We start from the raw sequence: 7,635 nt of genomic DNA on the forward strand, positions 1-7,635 counted from the left end.
AATTGGTTCACGTTATTCAGGCAGAGCAGCTATAGAGAGCAGGCCATGGGGAGCCTGCGTTTTACCAGAGAGAAGCTGAGGAGTTAGCCGTTGAAAACAAACAGTTAAGGTTTGTCTTTGTGCAACCTGCAGCTTGGTCAAGTTTATTCAGACCTCTCAGGCACCCACACGAAGAATCCAAGTTAGCACAATGCTCCAGCTGGCTGCTTTGGTGGAGCAAGGAGAGGTTGTGTTTTGAATGTAGCACAATACAGATGCAGCAATTCAGGTTTCCAGCAACTGCTCTGCTGTTGCCTGCTCTGTGTTTTTTTCAGCTGTTTATTCTTGCTGAAGTGACTTGTACTCAGACCAGGCCAACTCATTAACTGTCACGGTGAAAACAAGCTTAGCATAAAGCATGAACAGCCACAGAGCATTTAAGATCGCTCTAGTCAATGCTTTGACAGCCCTTCTTTGGGGAATTCTGTGAACTTTTCAGTCAGCTCCATTATCCAAAACTATTTCTTGATTTGTGACAGTCAGGACTGCTCTGTCCTTCAGTGCTTAGAGCCGATCTTGTTCCAGCCTGAAAGGAAAAGTCAGAGCTATCCAAAGCAACAAGAGCCTCCCAGTTCCCCCCATTCCTTATCCATGTTGGGTGTCTGGGAATACTTATCATTAATTCTGTTAATTTGAAAGACAGGATGCTGAGCCAATTTCAACAGTGAATGTGTGTGCAGAGGGGGAAGGATTGTACAGGCATTTATGAAAGGTACATAAATCGACTACAGAGTCCTTTCCTGGGGTGTCTGAGAGCTAGTGAAGGAAAATACATGTCTGAAGCGTGGGAAGACCCCCCAGCTGGGGAGGAACCATCCACGGGGTCATGAGTTCCACAGAGGTGGTGGTGGCGCTTGGCTTGGACACGCACTGGCCAGAATTAGGATGAAAAGCAGCCCTGTGATGTGGAGAGGCTCGCTCGCATCGGCTGCGGGAGCACGCGCACCGAACCCCGCCATCACAGCAGGCTGAAGGCAGAACGAGCAATTGCTTTCCTGAAAACCCTGAACGAACTGGGCAAGTCCAAACGCTGACTCCTGGCTGCCCGTGAGCTCGAGCGCTGGGTTTGGGAGGTGGCAAACACGGCGAGAGCTGTGGAATGGAGCAGAAGGAGGGGCCAGGCTGCACCAGGCAGGCTGCAAATGGAAGGGGTCCCTGAGAGGGACAGATGGAGGGTCTTAATCTCCTCTCACCCGAGGGCACCAAGCACAAAATGACACCCCGACAGCGACTGAGGAAATGTCCCACCCTGCATCCAGACGGAGCGGGGTAAGCGGCGAGCACTGCAGCAGGCAGAAGCTCTTCTGGTCCAGAAGAGCAGTGCAGAGCAGGTCACTGCCGTTCGTGTGGGCGAGCGGAACCGCGAGAGGCTCGTGCTGCAGCTGGGTGTTCCCACAGCACGTAGCCATGTCCTGCCTTGTTTCTGGGCTTGCTCAGTGTCACTCAGAGAACCTTGCGTATGTTGTTGCAGGATGTACCAGAAGTAATTTCATCTGATATTTGTCAGCATATTTGCAGTGAGGAATGACACACTGTTGGCAAGGAGAGTTCTGCAAGTATAAAGACTTATTTCTATGTCCTCCTTTCTCCCAGCCTTAGCTCTCATGATAAGATCATAGCAGTCATCATACAGAAAGAGACTTCAATCCTCGCAATGTAATAGATGAGACTTTGAAGTACCTGCAATTTTCTGTGCTAAAAAAAAACAAAGACTTTCCCCTTACTTAGACTCTTCTGAATCATCATTTAATTCACCTGGAGAAGATGTCAGATGCCTTTCTTGCTGGTTAAGAAAGTAAGATTTAGGATAAATCCTGGCTTCACAAAGCCAGTACAATTTGCAGTTATCTGCATAGCAGTATGAAGCAGCACTCCGTGCTTCCATGCTTGTACTGGCTGCAGCTCAAAAAATGTAATCCTACTGTATATTTTAATTCATTTTTAATTATGCTTTTTTTTCCACTCTACAGAGAAAAATCGAATTGTGCTGCTATTAATCCTTTGTGATTCAGGAAATTCGACTAGCTCAATTCACGTAAAAAAAAGCGCCGCTGGAGATTAAACTCAGATTTCATGCTAATTATTCTTTCCAATGACAAGCGAGACTCTCAAGCGACCCTTTGTCTCCCTGTAACGAAGCTCCCTCTCCGTCCCCTCGCTGGCGTACGCGGCCGCCGGACCCGGCGTCGTGCCGCGGCTCCGCTCCCGCGATGCCGGCCGAGGCGCGGAGAGCACCGCGCTCCGGAGCGACGTGTCCTGCAGGGAGGCTGCCTGCACAGCCCTTCCCGGGGCACGAGACGGGAGGGAAGGGGAGCGTTTTCCGCCGGCGCTCTCTGCGGACGCGTTGGTCTTCTCAGGTGCCCGACGTCCCGCCGAGCGAACGTCTGCCGAGTGCGTGGCGAGCGCGCGCGCCCTCGCGAGCCAAGGGCAAAGCTGCCAGGGAATCTTGGACAAAAACACCGCGGAAAATGTTTGTTAAACAAGGACGAATTCCCAGAAAGGAGGAAAGGAAAAAAACAAACAAGCAAAAAACAAAAACAAAAACAAAAACACACACACACAGATTTATGCAAATATTTAAATTAAGAAGGATCCCCAGAGAATTACAAAGCAGATCCTCTGGTGAAATTGTGCCTGGATTGAAACCTTGTACAGAAAAATCCTACCCTTGCTGGTATCGAGACACAGAAACTTAGCATCTACGCACACAAGCCTGCAGCACTGGCAGTGTCATCTTACCCGTTTCAAGATGAGGCACAGCCCAATTTCCCTAAGCCCTCAGCAGAGCCAGAATTTAGAGCACTTGGCTCGCAGTGCCTTCACCGTACAGCCCTGTTTCAAGTATCTTCGTGGCTTCTCAGAGCCAGAAAGGTTTCATCTCTTCACAATACTTAGAGTGCAAGTTACTTGTTACAGTAATACTGGATTTTTCTGCTTGCGTGGAGAGCTGTAGTCTGTCCCCATGGAAGGGCTGACAACAGCTTACACTGGATATACAACCGTAAAACAGGGTATGGCAAAACAGAAACCCTCCTAGAGAAGCTCTTGGAAAAATAGATGTTCCTTCCATCAATTGTCTGAATGGCTGAAACCATGAAAGCAGGGTAGATATTTACATAAAGGTTGAATAGTAAAGATAAACATTTGCTCTTAACAAAAAAAGAGCTTTCTTCTAGCTGTCTATGAACAGTCAGTTAATGAAATAACGTCTGTTTTCATTGCCATTTTTTGACTGTTGTTTGTGGTCTTCAGCTCTCTTTATACTCCCAAATTTATATCCTGGTTAGACAACATGGTTTTCCCTAATCCAGGCAGCAGAACTTCCTGCACCTTCACTTCCACATGTAGTCAAAGTCTTCATGCAATTAATTATGAACAATTTCTGCCTGAGGATGTCTCAGCCCCATCTTTTCTTCAAGTATTTCCCCAAAACACACACAAACCTGGCTGGCAATAGAATTCTTGTCAGTTATTTCCCCGAACTCTCATCATATCCATCCTTTTACAACAGGCACATGTCTGTCCTTTGGGGAAATCCTTCCAGGTGTCATCACACTCTACTGCAAGAGGTTCTCTAGGCTGCATCGTATGTGCAGAGGAGTAAACAGAGAAAACAGAGGCAGTTCAGAAGTGAGGGCGACCAACTGAAGGAGAAATATATTAAAATAATGTGTCAAAGAAAACAGAGAAATGTTTCCTCATGAAGGAGGGAGCAAATTCACACAGACAGACGCACATGTGCCCACAGGAGGCAGTTGGTTCCACCTGCAGCTTTATCGCTGCTGACTAGAGAGAGCACGGGCTGCCCACAGCAAACACCTTCCGAGGTGACTTTTATGCCCTGTCCCTCCCTCGCTGCTCGTGCCATGCTAGAGGCAGATGCTTATGAACAGGCTGAAGCAAGAAGTCTCCGAAACGGTGCGGCTGGGGTAACGAGAGCAGCACCCTTATGCTGGCAGGGGGGAACACATTTCCCTAGGGACCAAGGAAATAAACTGGGGTAAACCCTGGAATGTTGCCTGCTCAAATCAGGGTGGTTTAAGAGCTGAGGTCATTCTACCTCTGCGGTAACGTTACTAACTCCCCGCCAGACTGCAGGCTCTTTTTGCGGCAGTTTTTTAAACAGCAAACACGTTGTAAAGAGTGTGTGCAGCCCTGGGCTGCTTTTTTTCTTCTGGTACTTAAACCTGCAGGGGCTTCGCGCTGGGAAATCCACTGCTGTCCCTAGGGAGGGCTTTTCCCTGGCACCGTGGCGCTCTTCCAAATGAAAACAGCCTTCTCCCCTCTCCCTTTCCTTCAGGAAGCACCCACAGAGGTGTGTGGCCATATAAAGGCCATATAAAGGGAAGGCCATATAAAACAGCCCTTAGAGCTCTTTGGAGCTGGATTTTGTGTGATTTCATGCCTGCTTGCTCCCTCCTTCAGCACATGCTGGAGAGGGTCTCGGAGCCCAGGACGCTCCACCGCAGGCACTGCCGGGCTGAGCCGGTAACTCACTCAGCCCTTTCCCAGCTGTGTCTGTTTTGGGAGCTAATGGGAACCGTATGCAGGGACGCTGTCCCCGTGGAGCGGGGCCAGCACAAACAGCACGGGGGGACCCTCCGCGCGGCCGAGGAAGGAGGCGCTTGCTCGACCGCGGCCGCGTCGGGAGCCCCGAGCGCTGCGCGAGCGGAGGGGCCGGGAGGCAGCAGGAGCTGCCGGAGCCACGGCCGAAACCCCCGCACCGTCCTGGAGGTCCGAGCGCCGCGGCACGTGGGAATTAGCTCCTTGATACACGTAGGAACTAAGCACACGTCTTAGCTGCAGCAGGAGGCCAAGCAGCCCTACGCAGTTTAGGAGGTGCTCGATAACCACCGTGCTCTGAATCAGCGGGCAAACGTGGCATAAATCAGCCTGGCATGGCCTAATATTTTACAAGTATCACAAGTGCCGTGACAAACATCTGCTTTTATACGCTCACAAACACCAGCGTAGCAGTGGTATATACAGAGCATTCCTTGGGTAGCCAAATCTTATTATGAGAATTACAGAAAGGAAAGATGCAGAGCAACAAACTTGCTGACACTTATGTGCCTAATTTGTCCATTAAATTTAATGCATATCCAATTTTTTTTTCTAAAAATAAAAAAAAGGGAAACAAATTATGATTTATGTCAACCCAAATCTGGACAAGGACATTCAGCATTCAGCAGTACTTCAAAAGTAATTAGAAATTTTAATTCAAGAAAAAAAATAATTTTAATGCTAGAAATTTTAATTCTTTCCATTTTCCATGATTTCTTTTCTTCATTCTCCTCCTCATTGAGATATTGATTGAGGTAGTTCATAGTAGAATTTCTTTTCCAGCCCCAGAAAGACTTTATTGAGTAGGGGCGTGTAGGGGCTTTTTCTATACAACACACAAACTCTTTGCTTACAGATGGACACCAGAACAAGTTTTATGAAAGTATGGAGACATAGTTTCCAAACTTAGGAGGTACAAAGTGTTTTCAGCTTAAATACACTTGGTTTATTGGCTTTTTAGCCTCACTGCTAAATAGCAGCAGTATTAGAAGAGACAGATTTCAGCGAAATATGACTCTTGAGGAAATAGACTTCAGTAGTAGTATAGGCTTACACAGTAATGATAAAAAAAAAAACCACAGTGTTTTTCTAGAATGTTTCTTTTCATTTGTCTAGCTCTGGCCAGGCTGGACCTTTCATAATCCTTTCCAAGGGAAGGCCGCTCCGCCTGCCCCCAGGAATTGTTTTGCCCTCCTGCAGAGGTGCTGGGCTTTTATCTATGATTTCCTGTATTGAAACTTCAACTCCCAAGTCACCGCGAGTCCAGTCTCCACAGAGACACACACAATTTAACACCGAGCCAGAGAGAAGCACCACATCCCTCAGGAGGTTTAAAGAAGGGAGACCACCCGCACCGTGACACCGGGCTTGGAGCTGCTGCACTCGCACACACGGCACTGGATCCTTTCCACCATCCTTTCCTGGATCTCGCTGCTATCAGGAAGCCTCTCTCCCAGTCTCCTGCAAGGCGTGATAAAATCTCACATTTTATTTTGAGAATAACTAAAGCATGGGATCAACGTTCATAATGTACCAAAGGCCAAGGATATTGATGAATGCCTGCAAATGTCAAAGACTCTCAGGTCACTCTCCAAAATAAGCAGAGGGGCTTCCAGGAGACTCTAGGAGCTTGGCTCCCTCCCCTCACCCAAAAGAATTAATATCAGTATTTTTTTTTAAATGAAACACATTGAAGACCCACATTGCTTTCAGCTGTTTGCGACTCAGTTTATTTTTAGTTTGTAATATAGCTAATAAAGAACAGGTACAACCTCACTCTGCTTCAGAAGCGCATCCTGGAATTGGACAGTTCTGCTAAAGTCATCACAAACGAGATTGTAAGATGCATATAAGGAGCCATAAAACAAATATGCCATAAAAGTATTGTTTACCCGTGCGCACACGTTGAAAGATCACATGCTGCACTTAACCAAATGGTAGGGAAAGCCACCCCTGCTCGGACAGACCACACACTATGTCACATTTAGCACCTGTCAGGAAAATTTCAGCATGACCTTAGCTATTTCCCAGCTTGGTTAAATCCCCTCCTGCCTCCTTGCTGGAAGGGCTTACACTAGTTATAAAGCTGTATCATCAAAACTCTAGGAAGCTTCAATCTGTATAACCCCCTAGAAAGCTTCAATCTGAATCCCAGTTAGCAGATTCCTCTCCTTTGCACTCTCCATTCACAGCCCTCATCAGGAGAGAGGAGAAAATGCAGCCCCGTGGGTAACACTGGGAGTCCCATCTCCCACTCCTATATTGCAGTCAGGACTGGCTATTATTTGTGTGTGCTTTCTGCAGAGCTGTCCTGAATTGGCAGAGAAACCAAGGGAGGGAGGACAGGCTGTTTGGCCACAGCAGACATAGCAAGAGGAAAGGGGGGGAAAATCAAATTGCAAGCAGCAGGAGTAACTTAGCTGCAACTCTGCTGCTAAAAACGAAGGCTGGGCAGGGCTGGAGCTCACAGACTTTCAGAGGGGAAAAATCCGTCCCCCACCTCCTGCTCGGTGAGACACAGGAGGCAACGGAAAGCAGCTGTGGGAATTGTGAGAGTTAGAGCCTTTAGGCCTCCTCCAGTCCCACCTCCCAGCAAAGGGCCTTCCCCACCTGCAGCCAGACCCCTGTCCGCGGCTCAGCCTGGACAGCAAGGCCAAAGCTTCCTCCATCACTTCAAGCACCAAGTGTGTGCTCTGGTTTTAGGTTAAGAGCATTCCAGGGAACAGAAGAGCGTGTCCACGCAGTTTGGCTAGAAGAACCTGCTTCCCAGTAGCACTTAATAGCTAGGAACCCACCATTTCTGACAGTTTGTTTTGGTGACACAGCTATTTTCTCATCTCTCAGTAAAAAGCAATATGAATCATAATGGCACCGCTATACATCTCGGGGCAGCCTTTTCACAGGCAAACAGAATTATATTTCATAGTGCCAAGATTTGTGTCCCATTTTACAATCTTCTGTTGTGACCAGATATAACTAGTGCAGCTGTATAGCAGATATTCCAGATATCAGCTGTGTAGCAGATATAATTAG

This window comes from Tinamus guttatus, unplaced genomic scaffold (assembly GCF_059628265.1).
Source record: "Tinamus guttatus ecotype Peru unplaced genomic scaffold, ASM5962826v1 Tinamus_guttatus_pri_ptg000208l, whole genome shotgun sequence".
Lineage (NCBI taxonomy): Eukaryota > Metazoa > Chordata > Aves > Tinamiformes > Tinamidae > Tinamus > Tinamus guttatus.